This window comes from Sarcophilus harrisii, chromosome 2, assembly GCF_902635505.1.
Source record: "Sarcophilus harrisii chromosome 2, mSarHar1.11, whole genome shotgun sequence".
NCBI classification, from domain to species: domain Eukaryota; kingdom Metazoa; phylum Chordata; class Mammalia; order Dasyuromorphia; family Dasyuridae; genus Sarcophilus; species Sarcophilus harrisii.
This window is the reverse complement of record NC_045427.1, coordinates 299,052,167-299,072,689: the sequence shown is the minus strand read 5'-3', so window position 1 is coordinate 299,072,689 and position 20,523 is coordinate 299,052,167. Positions and strand designations below refer to the sequence as shown.

The window sequence follows — 20,523 nt, the reverse complement described above, 5'->3', positions numbered from 1 at the left end:
ATATTAAATCCTTAATATAGGTAAAGTGCATGAAATATAATAATTCAAAGTAGAGTTAACTATATATTGTATATGTGTTTTTTATTTGGGATTCAATATTCAAACTAGATACAAACTTATTGGTTATCCTTCCCCCAAGATCCTCCCCTAGATGACAAGTAATCCAATATTGGTTATGCTTAAGTATTCTAGTCATCCTAATGTACAGTATGTTTTTGAATTTTAAGAGCTGTTCAAAAAGTCTTACAAATTTTTAAGGGTAGTAATGAAATACAGGCATTTATAAATAAAACTCAAAATTTTACCCCCCCCAAAAATGAACTAAAAATATTTCCTCAAATGAGTAACTTATTAAATCAAGAGGAAAATGAAAATTATTGTGAATTAGAACCATCAAAAACAATCTTCTTACCAATTAATTGTAAGATACTTATTGATAATATCCTACTAACTAGTAAGTTTAATGTAATTGTGCTAATATTTTAATGATATACCTATTTTAAAAGTATAATTTGTTTTAAATCACCCACATATTATGTTGTATGAGGTTTGACATAGAATTACAAAATGCTGGAAATTAGGAGTTATATTGGATTCAAATGTGCTCTTGATACTTATTAACTGTACGATCATGTAAAACTTACTTCACTTCAAATTTCTCTTCTTTGCAATGGAGATAATGATATCTGGAGTACCTACCTCACTGGAATGTTGTTGCACTGCAATGAAAAAAATGCATCAAAATATTTTGCATATTTTAAAGCACCATATAAATTCTAAGAATTATTATGGATATTATTAGCAGTATGCTTTTTTCTTGAGCCTGAATCTTCCAATCTCTCTCACATTGGAAATGTAGGGGTTACTCATGAGTCAAATTCCACTTAATCAACATAAGAGCTTTAAGTTATTCTGGGTCTTGTGAGCCTTTCTAAGGCAACCTGCCCCTACCTCTACTTCCTAGGACTCAGAATTATTAATGCTAAACTTGGTGAGGACACACTATCACTCTTAGCCTATTGCTGCTCAGAATGCCCCATTGTAAAATCTTTACCATCCTTAGCTTCCTGGATTGACAAAAAACAAAAGCATATGTTACTATCCCTCTTTAGGCTTTAATAAAAATATTTCATGAGATTTTGCCATGAGTTTTAGTAAATTTGTTTGAAAATAACATCTTCATTTTTTTCAAAAAGTTTGAGTTATCAACTTGAAACCTAAGATAAGGAAAGCAAATTATATAAAAGAAAAAGTAACCAAATGAATATTTAAATACATTAGAGCATTTCACCTCAGAAATGAACTGGTCACTTTAATGTCTCTGAAAGGTAAAACATGTCAATGAGAGGATGAATAACCAATATTATTCATTCATCATGTGAAGTTAGTTGTATTTTCAAAGGCAGGGTTGAACCTGGTGTGGCAGTGAATTTATTGAGCTGCTCTAAAGCCATTTGGAAGAATTAGTAGTTATGGATCATATAGAAGACTGGATGTTATCCTATGTGATGACCAGATTCAAGAATGGAAAATTCACTCTGATTCCTTGATTTTTTTCCTCCTCTAGTTTTATTAGAAACAATTGTCTTCATGTCTTTCTGAAAAATAATTATGTTAATTTACACCATGCCATTCAGTAAATAATGCATTTCATAGCAATAGAGTTGCATGATTGGTCTCAAAAATGTTTTATATCTAGTTGTAAAAGTCAAAGCTAAAGATTAAAGGATGAAGTCACTTCAAAAAACTATGATATAAATGAGGACAGGTACTTTATTCTCATTTTATGGAGAAGAAAGCTGAGGCTCAGAGGGGTCAGGGAGTTTATTTTTTATTAAAGCTTTGTATTTTCAAAACATATGCACAGACAACTTTCAACATTTATCCTTGCAAAACTTTGTGTTCCAAATTTTTCCCTTCCTTCCTTCAAGCTCCTCCCCTAGATGACAAGTAATCCAATAAATGTTAAATATGTGCAATTCTTTTACACATATTTCCACAACTATCATGCTGCACAAGAAAAATCAAATAAAAAAGGAAAAAATGAGAAAGAAAACAAAATGCAAGCAAACTACAACAAAAAGAAGGAAAATATTATGTTGTGATCCATACTTGGTTCTCACAATCCTCTCTCTGAATACAAATAGTTCTCTTCATCATAGGACCATTGAAACTGGCCTGAATCATCTCATTGTTGAAAAGAGCCAAGTGCATCAGAAATGATCATTGTATAATCTTGCTGTTGCTGTGTACAAATATTTCCTGGTTCTGCTAACTTCACATAAGATCAGTTCATGTAAATCTCTCCAGGTATCTGTAGAATCATCCTGCTGATCATTTCTTATAGAAAATAATATTCCATAACATTCATATACTATAACTTATTCAGCTCTTCTCCAACTGATGGGCATTCACGCCGTTTTCAGTTTTTTTGCCACTACAAAAAGGGCTGTCACATACATTTTTGCACAAAAGGGAAACTTTTCTCCTTCTTTATTATCTCTTTGGGATACAAATCCAGTACAGCCATTGCTGGATCAAAGATTTTAATCTTGTCTGCATTTGGTTTTGTTTATATAAAAACTGTTTAACTTAATCAAAACTATCCATTTTCTATTCAATAATATACTCCAGTTCTTCTTTGGCCACAAAGATCTAAGAGATAAACTATCCTATATTCTTCTATTTTGTTTATAATATCATCTTTGTGTCTAAATCATGAACCTATTTTGACCTTATCATGATATACAGTGTTAGGTGTAGGTCAATGTCTAGTTTCTGTCATACCAATTTCCAATTGTCCCACCAATTTGTGTCAAATATTGACTTCTTATAGCAAAAGTTGGGATCTTTAATATATTCTAAACTATATAATACTGTTACTATATTACTATAATACCATTTTATCTAATACTATTACTATAATCATTGACTAATGTGTCTTGTGAACTTAACCTATTCCACTGATCTATGACTCTATTTCTTAGGCAGTACTAAAGTGATGACTGCTACTTTATAATATAGTTTTAGGTTTGGTACAGCTAGGTTAACTTCATTTGCATTTTTTTCATTAATTCCCATGAAATTTTGTTCTTCCAGGTGAACATTGCTATTATTTTTTTTCTAGGTCAGTAAAATAATTTATTGGAAGATTGATTGGTATAGCACTAAATAGATTAATTTAGGTAATATTGTCATTTTTATCATATTAGCTCAGCCTACCCATGAGCACGTGATATTTTTCCAATTTATTAGATCTGACTTTATTTGTGTGGAACATGTTTTGTAATTTTGTTCATATAATACCTGACTTTGCCTTGGCAGGTTGACTCCCAAATATTTTATATTATCTACAATTATTTTAAATGGGATTTCTCTTTATATCTCCTGCTGCTGGACTTTGTTGGTAATATATAAAAATGCTAATGATTTATGTGGATTTATTTTGTATCCTTCAACTTTGCTATAGTTGTGCATTGTTTCTAGTAATTTTTAGTTGATTTTCTAGGATTCTCTAAGTATATTACCACCCACAAAGAGTAATAATTTGAATTTCTTGTTACCTACTCTAATACCTGCAATCTCTTTTTCTTTTATTTCCAAAGCTAAGATTTCTAATACGATATTGAATAGTAATGGTGATAGTGAGCCATCTTGGGAATGATTCTAAATTATCTCTAAAACATATGATGCTTGTTGATAGTTTTAAATAGATGCTATTGATCATTTTAAGGAAAACTCGATTTATTCTTATACCCTCTAATGTTCTTAATAGGAATAAAGGTGTTTATTAATAAAGTTGCTTGTATTAGAATTCAAGTTTTCTGATTTCTAATTTTCTGTTACATTACAAATATTTAATGATTGGGTTATCAATACATTAACACTAAACATTTCTTTGATATGTCCTACCCTAAAGTGACCACAGATGAGTTAAAATTTGTGTGTGGGTATGTGTTTACACACGTACACACACACACATATACATATATATATATACACATATACATATATTTCCTACATTGTATTTGCATTTTATATATCTCAAATTCATAGCAATGATCCAAGTTAGATAAAAAAAAGCATTGGTTTTGGGGTCATATGGAAATGGTTTCACACTCAATCGCATTCCCCTTTATAATGTTGGAAAAGTCACAACTTTTCTGAGTCAATATAGAATGAAAAATTAGACCAGATAACACCTAAAGTCCCTTTTAGCTTTCAATTTAATATCTTGTGATTTTGTGGTTCTGCACAATCAAAGAGGAATGGTGACACTTTCTAGATGTTTCTATTTATAGGTGACATTGTCCTTTCATTATCAAGATGTAGAAAGCTTAATACGTCAAGTTATACAAGGAGAATGCATATGCCTACACAAGTTAAAAAGATTTGTTGCCCAGATTATGACATGTAGTTTGATGAACATCCCACAGAGAAGACTATGAGATTAGCAAAAAAAAAAAATGCCCAGGATAAGAAACTGGAAGGACCTGGTTTGAATCCTAGTTTTACTACCTGGTTCACTTAGGGTAAGTCATTTACTTTCTCTGAGTCTCAGTTTTTTCATCATGTTTGACTACATGATCTCTAATGGTACCTTCCAGGTATAACATATGATCATATGAAGTTGTCCATTAATACATATAGCTTGTAAGCATGCTTTATTAATGAGCAGCATACTAGTTGATTAGAAGGGGATTTGCTGTAATGTACTATATATTATCTGGATCTCCCACTTCTTCATCCAGTTTTTTCACAAAATATAGCAAGTTTAAAACGTGTCTTTCTTGACTCTTTTCAGCAATGAGGTAATTCAGCTCAATTCTAATAGAGTTATAATAGAGAGTGTCATCTGTATTCAGACTATGGGGGTTGAATGGGGATCACAACATAGTATTTTCACCTTTTTTTGTTGTTTGCTTGCTTTTTTCCCTCAACTTTTCTCCTTTTTACTGAATTTTTCTTGTGTAGAATGATAAATGTGAAAATATGTTTAGAAGAATTGCGTATGTTTAACCTATATTGGATTATTGACTGTTTAGGAAAGGGATGTGGGGAAAAGGGAGGGGAAAAATTTGGGGGACTTTTTGGGGTGGAGTCAAGATGGTGGCGTAAAGCAAGAAATCTGCTCAAGGTCTCCCAGTTTCTCTTGAAAGTCACATGAAACTAAGCCTCTAAACAGTGTCTGACAGAATGAAACCACTCTCCAGCTTAAGATAGACTGAAAAAGCTTCAAGAAAGGTCAGTCTCACTGGGGAAAAAGGGTGTTCAGCCTAGCTCAGACAGACTTTGGGAAATGTGGCAAGAGGCTCTTGATCACAGCAAATAAGCAACAACTCAGTAGAAGAGCAGATCAGTGGGACAGTCTCAAGTCCCAGTTCAAAAAGCAAACTCTGTGAAACCAGACTATTTCAGGAAAAGAGCAAGCAAAGCTATCCCCTGCAAACACAAGGGGCCCCTATGCTTGTAATGTTCTCTTTGGTTTGGTTTGGTCTCTGGGGCAGACTTCTTTTCAGTCTGAGTAATCACCACACGTGTAGCCAGGTGTTAAAGTTCAAATCCTTTATTGCCTCCTTCAAAGTCCTATATCCTTCACTTGGGGCTTGGCTAGTTTTCTTAGAGGTCTACCTCTCTCTTTGGTTCCAAGAGCTTGAGCTCCCGCCTGTCTTCTCTGCCCTCTGAATCTCTCCGAATCTACCTGGCTGAGGCTTCTAGCTTATATGCTCTACACTGAGTATAAGACAATCATTATATCACAAGGAAACCATTATTTGCTGTAAGATTAAATCTATCATACTGAACCATGCTAAACTAGAGGATTACATTGTCTCCTCAGTTCCACTGACTTAGCTCCTTGTTTCAAATTCAGAGTTCTGTCCTATAACATGTGCTTACAGCCAAAGCTCAGAGCTGGACAGGAAACTTAGGACACCATCTCCTTTACCCCAGGAGCAGAGCTCAAACATAAAAGTAAAAAAAAAAAAAAAAAAAAAAGGAAATGCCAAAAGAAAACAAGCAAGAAACAGAAAATAACCTTGACCATAGAAAGATACTATGGTAACAGGGAAGAACAAACACCAACTCAGATGAGGACAAAATGTCCACAGTGGATATCTCAAAGTATGATATAATTTGATGTCAAGCCCAAAGAGGCTTCCTGAAAGTTCTTATATATGACTTTAAAAAGTAAACAAGAGAGGTAGAAGAAAAAAATGAGAAAAGAAATGTAAGGTAGCAAGAGAGTATCAACAGCTTGGAAAAGGAAAAAAAGTTGGATTGAAAAAAAAAAAAAAACAACTGCTTAAAAATATAGTTGGCCAAATGAAAAAAAAATCCACTGCAGAAAACAGCACTTTCAACAGTAGAACTAACCAAATGAAAAAAGAAGTATGAAAGCTAACTGAAGAAAATCACATATAAAAAATTAGAGCAGAGCAAATGGAAGCTAATCCCTCTATGAAACATCAAGAATCAGTCAAACAGACTAAAAAGTATGAAAAAATGGAAGAAAATGCGAAATATCTCTTTGGAAAAATAAGCAACCCGAAAAACAGATCCAGAAAATTTTATAATTATTGGCCTACCTGAAGGCCATGACCAAAAAAAGAGCCTGGCTGACATTTCAAGAGATCATTAAGGAAAACTGTCCCAATATTCTAGAAACTGAAGGAGATATATCCATTGACAGAATCCATCAATCACCTTCAGAAAGGGATCCCACAAGGAAAATCCCAAGGAAATTGATGTGAAACTCCAGAACTAAAATCTTAAGGAAAAATACTACAAGCTGTCAGGCAAAAACTATTCAAATATCAAGGAGTAGCAGTCAGGATCTGGCAGCTTCTACAGTAAAGAACTGGAGAGCCTGGAATACCATAGTTCAGAAGACAAAGGATCTATAACCAAGAGTTAATTATCCAGGGAGATTTGGCATTATCTTTGGGGGGAGGGAGGGGCTAAATGGATCTTCAATAAAGTAAGAGACTTTCAGTCATATCTGAAAAAAAAAGAACTAAACAGATAATTTAATCTATAAACACAGGATTTGAGAGAAGTATAGAAAGGTAAACAGGGGAAAACATATTACTTAAAGGTAACACTGTGTACATTCCTAGATGGAAAAATGATATCTGTAATTCTTGTGAAATGATACCTGTCACTGGGGCAGACAGAGAAGGACATCATATAGATGGAAGGTGTTGTTGTGAATGGACTCTGGTGTGATGATATCAAAGAAAAAGACATTTAAGGAACAAATCACATCACATTAGGCATAAAAGACCTCTTACAATCCAGGGAAAGATGGAAGAGGATTGTCTGAAGCTTCATCTCATCAGTTGTGGCTCTAAGATGGAATTTATTCAGTTGGTGTAGAAACTGATCTAACCCTTTCAAGAAATAGGAGGACCAAGAGAAAAAAAATAGAGAGAGGGGCAGGATAGAAGGGATCAGAAATACTAGGGAAAGGGGTAAGAGAAAGGGGTAAAGGGTTGATACAAAATTAGGTAGTGGGTAGGGTGGATAAAAAACACTACTATGGACAGGGTAGAAAGAAACAACAAAAGTATATATAGTGGGGGAATAGGATGGAGAAAAACACTTTATGATTAACTGTGAATGTAAATGGGATCAACTTTCCCATAAAACAGAAATTAATAGCAGAATAGATTAAGAAATAGAATCCTACAAATGTTGCTTACAAGAAACACATCTGACACAGAGAGACACATACAGAGTAAAGCAAAAGGCTAGAACAAAATTAATTATGCTTCAGTTGAAGCAAAAAAAATAGAGGTAGCAATTTTGTTCTTAGATAAAGCAAAAATATAAATAGATTTTATTAAAAGAGCTAAGGTAGGAAAGTACATCTTGATAAAAGGTACCATAAACAATGAAATAGTAACAATACTAAACGTATATGCACCAAGTGGTAGAATACTCAAATTTATAGAAAAGATTTTAAGCTATTTCCAGGAAAATATAGACAGCAAAAGTATACTAGCAGGGTACCCCAACCTTCCACTCTCAGAGTCAGACAAATCTAACCACACAATACACAAGAAAGAAAGTAGGAAGTTAATAGAATCCTGGAAAAGCTAAATATGATAGACTTTTGGAGAAAATTGAATAAGGAAAGAAAGGAATACATCTTTTTCTCAGCAGTATACGGCACCTACACAAATATTGATCATGTATTAGAACATGAAACTTTACAATCAAATACAAAAAAACAGAAATAATAAATGCTTCTTTTTTAGACCACAATGCAATAAAAATTATATTCAATAAAAGGACAGGGAAAATAGCCTAAAAACCAATTGGAAATCAAATAATCTAATACTACAAAAAATGAGGGAGAAAATTTGGAACACATGGTTTTGAAAGGGTGAATGTTGAAAATTATTTTTGCATGTATTTTGAAGATATAAAAGCTATTAATAAAAAAATTAAAAGAAATAAATTGTGTGTACTTAAGGACTCAGATTGGTTTTATGTAACATTATGATATAGGATGAATTTGCATTCACATTTAGCTATTCTCTCCCTGCCAAATTTTCCAGTGTCCCATGCCCTGTTTAACTTCCTTCTGCCTTTCACCTCACTTCCTGCCTCCCACTTTGTCCCCTGCCTTTTGTTCTCTCAGTATAAGTTTACTTTTTCTTATTCTGTGCTAGGGAATATTTTAATATTCTGATATTTGTCTGATGCATTTCTGATGGCATCTTAATATATTACTCCTAGATACATGGAACAAATTTATGTTTTAATTAGAATCTTCTGAAGATAAAATGCTTTATCCCCAAGAAGAAACTAATAGTTGCAATTTTGAGCATCATGGCAATCTGGTGGGTAAATCTTTTGAAATGGATTTTCCCAGACTCTTTAACTCACATTACATACATAATAGCTATGCTTATAACCTTTGGTGTCATATTTGTCTGATTTGGGGACTAAATGAAACATTAAATAGTTGAAGAAGGTATAAGAAAAAGGATACTACATTTAATTCCATATTCTCTCTCTCTCTCTCCTTCTCTCTCTCTCTCTCTCTCTCTCTGTCTCTCTCTCTTTCATATACATACACACATACATTTTAAATATCATTTCCATAATAACTGTTTGCCAGAGTCTCTTTTAAAAGACAGTCATATTCCATTTGACCAATATAACTAGCTAAATATGCAATCCTGTCAGTGTTAAGATCACACCATTTTTACTTACCTTGAAATCAGCGGTAGAGAAAAATTAAATGGTTTATAGAATTATTAACTAACCATTCTCCTAGAATAACTTTTTAATGATTCCACAAAGGTTCCAAGTCCTTCTAGGAACATAATATTCCCCAAACGTGTACATTCTTACACATCAAATTGTAAAAAAAAAAAAAAAAAAAGCAACTCAGTACTGTTGACAATATATCATGTGCTTATCAGTGGAGAGAGTACTGGGCCTAGATTCAGAAAGAGCTAAGTTCAAATCTAGTCTCGGACACTTATTAACTATATGATCATAGAAAAGTCATTTAATCTGTTTGCTTCAATTTCCTCATCTGTAAAATGAGGATTATAATAGCACCTACCTTATAGAATTTCTGTGAAGATCAAATGAGATAATACTTTTAAAGTGTTTAGCACAGTGCCTGGCACTTAATAAGTGGTATATAAATGTTAGCTTTCAGCAGCAGCAGAGCAGCTTATCAGCCACATGATATAAAATGAGCAGATGAAAGAAAATAATCAATGTGAAACTGTGAAAGTATATTTGGTATCATACTAAGATTTAAAAACATTCCTGCCCTCTTTTAAAAAGATGTCATGGGATCTTTACACCCCTAAAGGGTTACATACCCAGAATAATAGTGTTGTAGATGGTGCCAGGAGTCCTTTCACTATTAACTTACTGGAAAGCAAGCTACATGCACTGATGTCTGTTTTGCAACCGGCAGCACCTGTGTGTGTCCTTGGCCTTCTCCCAGTGAGGCAGCAATCCAGCCAAGCTGAGATTAGCTTATGAGATGGAGCTGAAACACAGCAGAAGGTAGAGAGTTGGGGAAGTGGTGAGCAGTTTCCTGGCCCCTCATTAAGGCCATCTGTACTTGCAAACACACCTGTTTGGGGGGATTTCAATGGCTGGGTTTACAAATGTAAATGTATCAGGATACATTCAAGCTTGATACCTGCCATTTTTCCTCCACTGTTCCTTTTGGGTTAATTATACAACATGATAGTTTTTGTGCAGGTTTTCACTTTATGGTTACAAACTTTATGTGGTCTAAAATGTATTCCCCAGCATTTTTTTAATGGGATGAACAGATGTAAAAGTACTTTCAATTTGCTAATAAAGGTGACATTAGACAAGGTTTGATATTCTACCAAGTCCCACATAACATTTAAAAATGAGCTTTTTCAACCATAAAATTACTAATTGATCTGTCTTGCAAAAAGATAAAGGAAATGAATGCCTATTCGCAACTCATTTCTGTCAACTTCTTGATTTCTTATTTAATGGGAAGCAAAATGAACTAATCCTATTGTTACAACCACCAAATTCAAAGCATGCCATTAGCCTTGCTGCAGGCCCTTGCCATATTTGACTGGGATTTAAAAAAAAAAAACTTTATGGCAGTCTGTTGGACTTCTTATTCTTAAAAACCATGTGTTGTTCTACTTATTTTTTTCTTTTCTTTCTCATCCATTCAAGTCCAATTAGCATAGTAGACAGACTACTGTGCTTAGAATAAAAAAAAAAAACGAGTTCAAATATTTCCTTTGGAAATAATAATAACTAACATATATACAGATGTGTTTATACATGCATATATAGACACACTTGTGTATGTACACATTAGATTTGTACATATGCATGCCTGTATGTGTAATTCTCTAATTTTTGCAAAATGTTTTACTTATGTAGGAGTTTCTCAAACTTTTTTCATATGTGACCTTTTTTACTTGAGAAATTTTTGCATGACCTCAGGTATATAGGTATATAAATCAATTAATTACTGATAATATGTCATAATTTTGTGATTCCCCCCAATTCAGTTATGAGATTCCACATGGATCACAACCCACAGTTTCAGAAACTGAAAAATATATTATCTCTTTTGATCCTTACCACCATAACTGATATTATTACTTCCATTTATAGATGAAGAAATTGAGGCTGAGAAAGGTTAAGGTTCTTCCCTAGGGTCAAATTGTTAGTAAGTGTCTGACATAGGATTATTAATTATATGCCCCTGGGCAAGCCATTTAAACTCCATGTAGCTCAGGCAACTTTCCAGGAATTATCTACCACATCATAGGCATTTTATAATGTCTATTCTAGTAGTTTTTCAGAGAAAAAATAAATGAGGGAGATTATTTTAGTCTCAATTTTCTTAGTAAATGGAGAAATGGAAAAGTTAGATTATTTATTTTATGTCAATTTTTCATCAATGTTGGAGTTTGAAGAAAGAGCTGCAAGTTCAGAACAGTTGCCACAATGAATGAGACAGGTAGATAAGTTAATAAGAATAAAGGAGCAGTGAGGATCCAGTTGAAGTTAGGCATTATAAATGTATATGCTGAGAAGTAACTAAATTCCATTACTTACTACCATGACTTAGAGAGAAATTGAAGTGTGAGGCTTATCCAGGGATGGAAGCTTTGTGTGTTAAGAAAGATAGAAACAGTAGTAGTAATACATAAGCCAAGCAGGGTAAGGAGCCAATTGAAACTAATATAGGGAAGAAGAACAATTAGAATAAGGATAGAGCAAGTGGTCACAAAAGGACAAAAAGTGAGTTTAGCATAAGAGAAAATGGGAAGTCTGGACAAAGTTCATGGGCTTTAAAGATTAAAACATCAGTAAATCAAATCCCCTCATTTTATAGACTCAGACATGTTAAAGCACTTAGCAAAGTCTTGCCAAATAGAAGTACAAGAACTAGAATCTGAATATAAACAATTTAAATCTAGTCTTCTTTCTAGTCTTTTAAGGCTAAAGGTTGTGATCAGAGAGAATTCAAAGTTTGGATTTTGAAGATAAAGCAATCATAAGAAATAATGATGTATAAGGTATGATTGTGCTAATTAGGGGGCCCTAATCAGGCATCAAAAGTTGATTAATTGTTGAATCAGGTCATTAGCTGCATTAAAATTAATTACTTAATTAATTAGACATTTAAATGCTCATAATGTGTGTATAACATGCAGAGCACTTGCCAGGCTGTTATGTTGAAGAAGATTGAAGAATGAGAAAGGGCAAAAAGAGTGATCTTGCTTTGTTTGTTTTTATCATATTCAGTAAACAAATATGTACACTCTATGCAAATTGATGTCTTTTGATAAAAGGTACTGGCAGGAAAAGATGCTAGATTTGATGGTAGGTGCTACCAATAATCTTTTCTTTGAAAAATCACAAAACTTCTAAGTTAAATGACCAAAAGGAAGGCATCTTAGTCACTCTTTCCAGAGATTCATAAGATTCTCTCAGCATCTGATAAAAGGAATTTTGCATCAGATGTAGAGCAATTAAATTCCAATAAATGAAACACAAAAATTCACAGAATAAATCCTAGAACTGTGAATAAATGGGGAAAAGTTCTAATCTTCAAAATTCTGTAACCCCAGAAATGCTTATGTTGGTCCTCAAGTTGGTTCTTAAAACCCATCTTTGTGTCCCCTCATATTCCAGGGTTATTCTGGCATGTCGCAGGCACAGATTCTGTAAAATAAGATGAGGAAGGGAGAAAAATACAAAAAAAGTATTGTTTTCTGACTGAAATTAGAAGGCCTCCATTCCCACAAAGACTCAATCTTAAATACTATCTCTGCTCTCCTCCCCAAAACTAAAAATTGGATTATACTAATAAAGCCTAACTGCAAGAGGGAATAAAGAGCCAAGGGCAAAGTTGAGGTATGATATTAGTTTGAGTGGCTCTGTTGAGACTAAAGGAAAGGGATCTAAAACTTAGATGTAGCTATTTTTGTACTCTTCCTTCAGGGCCTACTCATGGCAAGATTGTAGGTTGGTTCTTCTAGGAAATATGAAATAACAAATAGGAACAATTCAGAAAGCAAGTCATGGGGAATATATTAAAAACACTGAATCACTAAAAAATCTTCTTTAAAAGAACCGAGAACAAGTAAATAAATCAAGAGTATGCTAAAACTAGAAGGAAAAACGTAAAACTAAAGAGATTATGAAGCATTCATTCCAAGCAAATATCAATGTTTGTTGAAATATATGATCCTGTGCACTCCCAGAAAACTTATTACAATAATTAGAAACTCTACATATGAACCACCAAAGAAGAAAACTTAAAAAACAAATATATTTTCAACATTTAGAGTACTCAATCCAAAATTTCAAAACACAAATTAGTTGATTAGAAATAATTGAACACATGGTGGAGAGTTTGTTTACAAAAGGAAAAGGGACGAATACATTTGGAATATAAAAATATTGAAATAAAAAGGAACTGGCAGAAGAGAGACAAAAGGAAATAATCTTAAAAGAAAACATGAACATGACATTAACCAAAGGAAATGATCTTAAAGACAGGATATAATTGCTTGAAGACAACTGCTTGCTGATTATTTGATTATAACGGTCCTAGGCAGCGCAATTGTATAATTTATTCCAATTTTACCTAAGAACATTCAGTTTAGAGTAGGGAAGGCAAATTAGTGGTGTTCTCTAACTCAAAATGGAGATGTGACAACAACAGGATAAGAAGAAAAGGGCTTCAAGTGTATAAAAGTGGACAGTTAACTATAGGGCCAAGACAATGAAAGGATAAATGTGAAGTCAAAACAATGATGATAAAATGGGATGAAGTGTAAAATGAAGAGAGGTCAAGAGGCAAGGATGAAGAGACAAGAAGTATAGGGTAGATGAGAAATGGAAAGATATATAGATTTCTTAATCAAAAGTAACATTTTTTATATGAAGGTGAATAAAATAAAGTAATGGCCATCTCTAAGTATGGTTAAGATGAAATGAAAGTACATATCATTGTAGGTGAAGATATGATATATAGAATATAGTTGTATTTCAACAAAGCATTTAGCAAAATCTGTCATGTTATCCTGTGGGTTGGAGGAATGTGGCCCAAAAAATAATACAGCAAGATAAGTAAATTTAAAACTATATATGAAGATTAAAATGGAGACAGTACATGTACACATCATTAACCTCATTCAATTAAATATTTTTATCAGCGATTTAAATAAAGGTACAGGTGACTTGCTTTTTAAATCTATGGATGATAAAAAAAGCTAAGAGAGTTAGTTCAACTATTGGTTGACATAATTAGGCTGCAAAAACATTACAGATTTGAAAAATGAGCTGAATCTGTTAAAATGGAATCCAATAGGGAAAAGTGCAAAATCCCACAATTGGATCAAAAAATTGATGGCTCAAGTATTACATGGCTCAAGCATAGCTAAATCATATTTTGTATTTAAAAGATTCATATGTTTTAATTGATAACAAGTAGGTTATTTTCATCAAACACAGTGTTATAATAAAAATTGACAAATGCTTTAAAAATCCTTAATATTGCAATTAATCTGCTATTGAGTCTCTTAGAATTTAGGTGTGGTGGTCTTCCATGTGCAGACATACAGTCAACTGATAGATCAATTATAGGAAGTTCTTCCATGAGGAAGTATTGGAATAGGATGGTAATAGAGATATATAATCTTAGGTTGTATACAATTATAGCATCCAGAAAAAAATATTCATGCTATGCTCAGCAAGTATGGTCACAATACATCTGGTAATTTGTTCTGGGCACCATAGTACATGAACAAATTGGAATTATAAGATTATAGATTATAGCATATGAAGTTTAACTAAAAAAAACTGAGTATATTTAATCTTTTAATTTTAAGAAGAGAACACATATGTGTTCTTTCAAGCATTTGAATTGCTTTTATTTAAAAAAAGGGATCAGACAGTACAGAAAGTAGAATTTGGAGCAAAATGTGGTTATTAGAAGGAAGTAGATTTCTGGTCAACTATATATACATATATACATATACATATGTAAGTATATACACATATATGTGTATTATTTATTTATAGTAAATATATGAAGAATATATGTGTGTGTGTATAATTAATTAATTAAATGGTACAGAATGGGAAGACATAGCTTAGAGTTTATATAGTAGAATATGTGTCGAGTTTCAAATTAAAGGATTCCAGCTTGACTTCTACCTGCTTAATTTATAACCCTCTAAAACTCAAGACAGAAGAGAAAAAAATTAAATTGCCTTCAGTGTGGCCTCTTTCACTTCTGCAATGATGGTGGCAGAGTGATGAAAAAAGGTAGTGAGAGGTGTCAGAATATATACCTACATACACATGCTTGTATGTGTATGTGTATCAGAGCAACAGCTTGTATCATGATTGCTCCCTGACCTCTCATTAGCAGCCCCACTTTGTTGATAATTATATACAAAATAGATTAGATTGCTCACCATATCCATGATTATGGAAGGGTTTAGAAAACAAGATTTTCCTTTCTCCCTTTATTCCTTGCTCCCTTCCTCCTTTCATCCTTCTCTGACTTCTTTTCTTCTTTCCTTCCTTCTTTTCTTCCCTCCCTTTCCCTTCCCTCCCTCTGTCCACATATAATATCATACCTTTATGTACAGTTGCTCTTAAACTTTTTTTTCTTTTGCATCTCTGAAGCCTCCCAAGACATCTTCAGGTTTACTGGCCAGATTTCTTTCTTAAGGACCACACCTTAAACCAAAACCAATCTGATTCTCATTGGTTGGCCACCAATAGGTCCCAGGTCAATATGTCCCTCTTTGGTCCTGATTGTACTTATTGAGTCCTGATTGACTCCGATTGAATGTAAATAGCAATCATTTCTGCTTTGGCCAGAAATGCTGAGTGTCTTTCCCTCCCATATTCATTTATTTAGATTTTTTTGACTAGGTAAAAGAAGAGATTCTTTGTCCCATTTGCTACTATCCTTAATCATTAAATGAGTGTAGCTTCAATCAAACTGTGACTGTTGAAGACCTTAGCTTAAAAAGGCCAAGGTCTTCTATTGAATCCAGTACCATCTTCAGTCATCCTATTTATATCTATCTGGTCACTGGACCCAGATGACTCTGGAGGGGAAAGTAAGGCAGGTGACCTTGCACAGCCCTCCCTCACATAAATGTAATTCATTTGTATGTCATGGCATCATCTTTCTGATATTATGTTCCTCTTTGAGAGTGAAGGACAAAAAACAACAACCTTTTATAATAACTTTTTGTGGCTGGCAAAGAAGTCATATATAGGTCTGAGTAGAATATAAGGAGCTGAAGAGTTATTATGCCAATTACTGCAGTCATTCTTAACTTGTCAATTTGGTGAATAAAGTAGGATGAACACCAGGTCAGTGTATGCAATTATCAGTTTTAACAAAGCCCATTCTCTCTATTCCTGTGATTTAGATCATTTAGGAGCAATTTGGTAGGTAAAGGCCCCATTGGTTTCTAAAGCAATTAATGTCCACCACTATATTGATAATATAACATTGATTGGGATGGATGAGAATTTATGGTAGTGGTCCTAGATTGTATGATAGTTCAAATGAGAAAGAATGATGAATTATAAAAATATAGGGAGATATTTTTCTCCTTAACAGAGAATGACTTCAGGTCTATCAGTTGGAGTTATCACTCCAATTGGAATACCTACCATTGAAAAATTATTATAACTTAATTCTATATGTTTAATTCTTGCCTATCATTAGCAACCCTTATTATCTCCACTGCATGGACTGCACTTTTTAAAGATGTTCTACATAGTACTGAATTTTTTGAAATTTCATTTGTACTAAGATAGTTCACTATTGTTGCTCATTTCAAACTCTTTGCCCAGATACAATAATTTAGTAATGGGCTCAATGCCATTTAAGTGATATAGTATCCTTGGTATATTTTAGGGCCTCTCCACCAAAAGGGGAAATGGAGAATAAATGGGTAAACAAATTTTTATTTTTTTATCCATTCATTCATTTAGTTAGTTACTTATCTATCTATCTATCTATCTATTACTAAATCTGGATCGTTTTCCATTTAAGAAGACAAAGAAACTATTATTTGGATTTAATTAAGACAGGGCAGGAAAAGGTTTGATTATTAGGAATGAATGATCATGAAATTTAGGAGAGCTCCCACTGTCCTTTGCATTATTTTTTTGACTCAATATTGCTGTCCTAGTAAATGCAAAAATGGAGGCAAATTGCATCTTGTCTTTTAATGAATTGCATCTTTTAAATTGTATTGTTGGAACACTTATTTTTATTAAATTTTAGGCCCATAAGTCCAACTTACAGTCTGAATCACTGAACTAATCTGACCCTGAATAGGTCAATTATCCATTGCTATCCACAAATACTGAAAGACCTAGGAGAATATAGCTTGCATGTTAGATAGCTGTGGGTGTTCATAGACAAGAGTTGTATAGAAAGAGAAGGAATTGTGATCTTCACTAGTGGAGCAAGTACCTACACTAACGGAATTACAGATCCAGAGAAGTACTGTACCTAAATATTTTAGTTCTTCTTTGGTACATTTTAAATAATTATCACTTCAGATTGCCCTATACCCCAAATATGTCTTGAACATAATAAGGTCTCAATAAATTACAAAATCAGAATTATTCCCTTTTTATTGAAAGAATGAATACTTAAACAAGTGAACAGAGCATGTAAATTTCAGAACATCTTGTTTTGTGTTGCCCAGATGCACTATTTCATTTGAATGACAAATAATACTATGAAGTGAAGTATTTCAGGCTTTCACAGATCAAGTTTAACTGGGGACAAATAACTCAGATGAATCCTGATGTTTTATACTTTCATGCACTAATATTTGCTTCACACCATATGTCATAGTAACATGAGAATATGATAAAACAGAACAACCTAGTAGTTTTCTAGTTTAACATCTGGTCTTCAGAGGATATCTAGAGATTCAGAGGATAATTTTTAAATCTCATGTCAAAGTGGTATAGACAAATGTATGGCAGGGTGAAGAGGAGGTGAAGAGTCAGGAGTAATTTCCTTTACAATTAATTATCAGCTAATTCTTCAATAAGCCCAGAACCTTTGTACTCACAATTATAACAGATCAAAGAGTACACTAGAAATTTTACTTTGCACAGTGCTCACCACATAGTAGGCACTTAGTAAATGCCTGTTGATTTGTTGACTGGCTAGCTGATTTCTTTATAATGTTGCTGGCTTTAGAGAAAAATTGCTTTTTTATGTCATATGTAATGGATTTTGATGTTTGAGACTTCCTATAACTCAGTTGCCTGGTAAACGTCAAGGAGAATAATCAGGCCAGAAAGCTATCTTTCCCGTTAGCTAACCAGGAAACAAGACAGATCAATTTATTATTCAAAACAAAGGTCATTACTCAAATAGGCCCAAAAATGTTTTTAAGGTATTTTCTAGGTTTGATATTACTTTCATACATGAACAAGTCATATCTTATACATCAACTTGGAACTTTCAGAACCCAAACATAATGAGTATGAGTTTGGGGAAAGGTCTCAGGTCATTTCTATTTATACTGACAGAGGAGTTAGAGGAAGGGGAGGAGAGAGAATAGTTTTGTTGTTACTTTTTGACTTTATCTCTCTATAAGTCAAACCTGAGACTTTCAATTTCCCCAATAGAGCACTTACAGAGTAGAGTTGGGAAACCCTGTTAAAATTTCATGGGCTAGAAACAAATTTATTGGCTCATTCTGCTTTCCCTCAGTGCAACCTCTTGTAAGGGTAAGGTGGCTCAGTAGAGATATGGCAGGTGGGCTCCTTAATGAATAGTGAAGCCAGAAACTTTATGTCTGTTATAAAAGCCTTATTTTTAACTGAATGAAACATTTGAGGTTTAACCTGTGTCCTGGAAACAATGTGGTGAGACAAAGGTAGACAAAGATGATAAATGAAACACAATTCTTTTAGGGGGAAAAGGATAATTAAATAAGCATAAGCTATAGAAATAATATATATGTTGGCTGACTATGTTGAGCAAAATCAAGACCTCGATAAAAATAGACCTTGACATCCAAAATTATATTCCGTCATGCTGAGAGTAGTAAGAAACAACATGGCATTGTGAATCTGATGTTGGGCTCAAAGTCAAACTTGGATTCAAATCTGACTCTTAAGGGGAATGGGATCCTAAATAATCATCTAATTTCTATGTGCCTTAAGTAATTCTATGAAATCAAGTTTTAGTTGATCATATCTGATACAATAATAGATCCTTTCAGTATTGAGAGCTGCAGTCTGGTGTGGGGACCCAGTAGCTGAACCATAGACTTGATATGAATGAATTTAGCTATTTCTCAGGACTGCATATCACTCTGCCTATCAAACACAATTATCAGGATCCTTAATTGAATATGGCACTATATAAAAAAGAAGTCTGTCAAGCTATAAAGCCAGAAATAGCAGGCAAAAATATAAATAAGCAAAATTTATCTTTGGTGTCATTTGTTTTTCTCTGCTTATGCTGACATCTATTTACCTTCAGGTTTGTTCTGGATAGTTCCCACAACCTTCTTAGTGGTAGTTCCTGATATTTATAAACTTTTCTTAATGTCTTCCTTTAATCCTTTAAATCTGAATCTTATTTCCTTGAGAGGCCATTTTAAATGATAGTCAATCCAATTAGCATGTAGATTAATATATACTATTCCTATTCAACTTGTGCTTTTTGGAGGGAACCGAATCAAAGAATTTCAGAGATGTTCAGTTCTTTACAGATGACAATTCAACCTTCACTTAAAAACATCTTGTGAGAGGAAAATTGCTATGAATCTTCTAAAGCAATTAATTAGACTTTCAGATAACTTTTTTTGTTAAAAACCTTTTCCCCTTTATTTACCTCTCTTCAATCGTTCTTTACTCTGCTTTTTCCATTGGAAATAGAGTGGTTGTCCATCAATTTGGGAATATCTAAATAAGTTATGGTATTTGAATGTATTAGAATATTATTTATCTATAAGAAATGATTATAGGCTGATTTGAAAAAAGCCTGTAAAGACTTACATGAACTGATGCTAAGCAAAGTGAGCAGAGCCAAGAGAACATTGTACACAGCAACAACACATTTGTGTGATGATCAATTATGATGTATTTGGTTCTTCAACAATGAGGTGATTCAAAGCAATTCCAATTGACTTGTAATGGGAAGAACCATTTGCATCCAAAGAGAGAACTATAGAAACTGAATTGAATCAAAGCATAGTATTTTCACCTTTTTGTTGTTTCTTTATTAGCTTGTTTTTGTTTCCTTTTTTGTACTTTTTTCTCTTTAGATCTGATTTTTCCTATAGAGAATATGGAAATATGTTTAGAAGAATTGCACATGTTTAACCTATATTGAATTGCTTGCTGTTGGTGGGGGGGGGGGAAGGGAGGTAGAAAAAATTGAAATACAAAGTTTTGCAAAGGTGAATGACACTATTTGCATGTATTTGGGGAAATAAAATACTATTTAAA

The 20,523-nt window shown here is 33.2% G+C and overlaps 1 long non-coding RNA gene across 1 annotated transcript; it reads right to left on the bottom strand.

Moving 5' to 3' along the window:
* Positions 1 to 533: 533 nt before the first annotated feature.
* Positions 534 to 20,097, bottom strand: LOC116421131. The gene is made up of 3 exons (XR_004231436.1): positions 20,071 to 20,097; positions 9,852 to 10,024; positions 534 to 719 (listed from the first exon to the last, which is right to left on the bottom strand). It is a non-coding gene; the product is annotated as an uncharacterized LOC116421131 (long non-coding RNA).
* Positions 20,098 to 20,523: the final 426 nt, after the last annotated feature.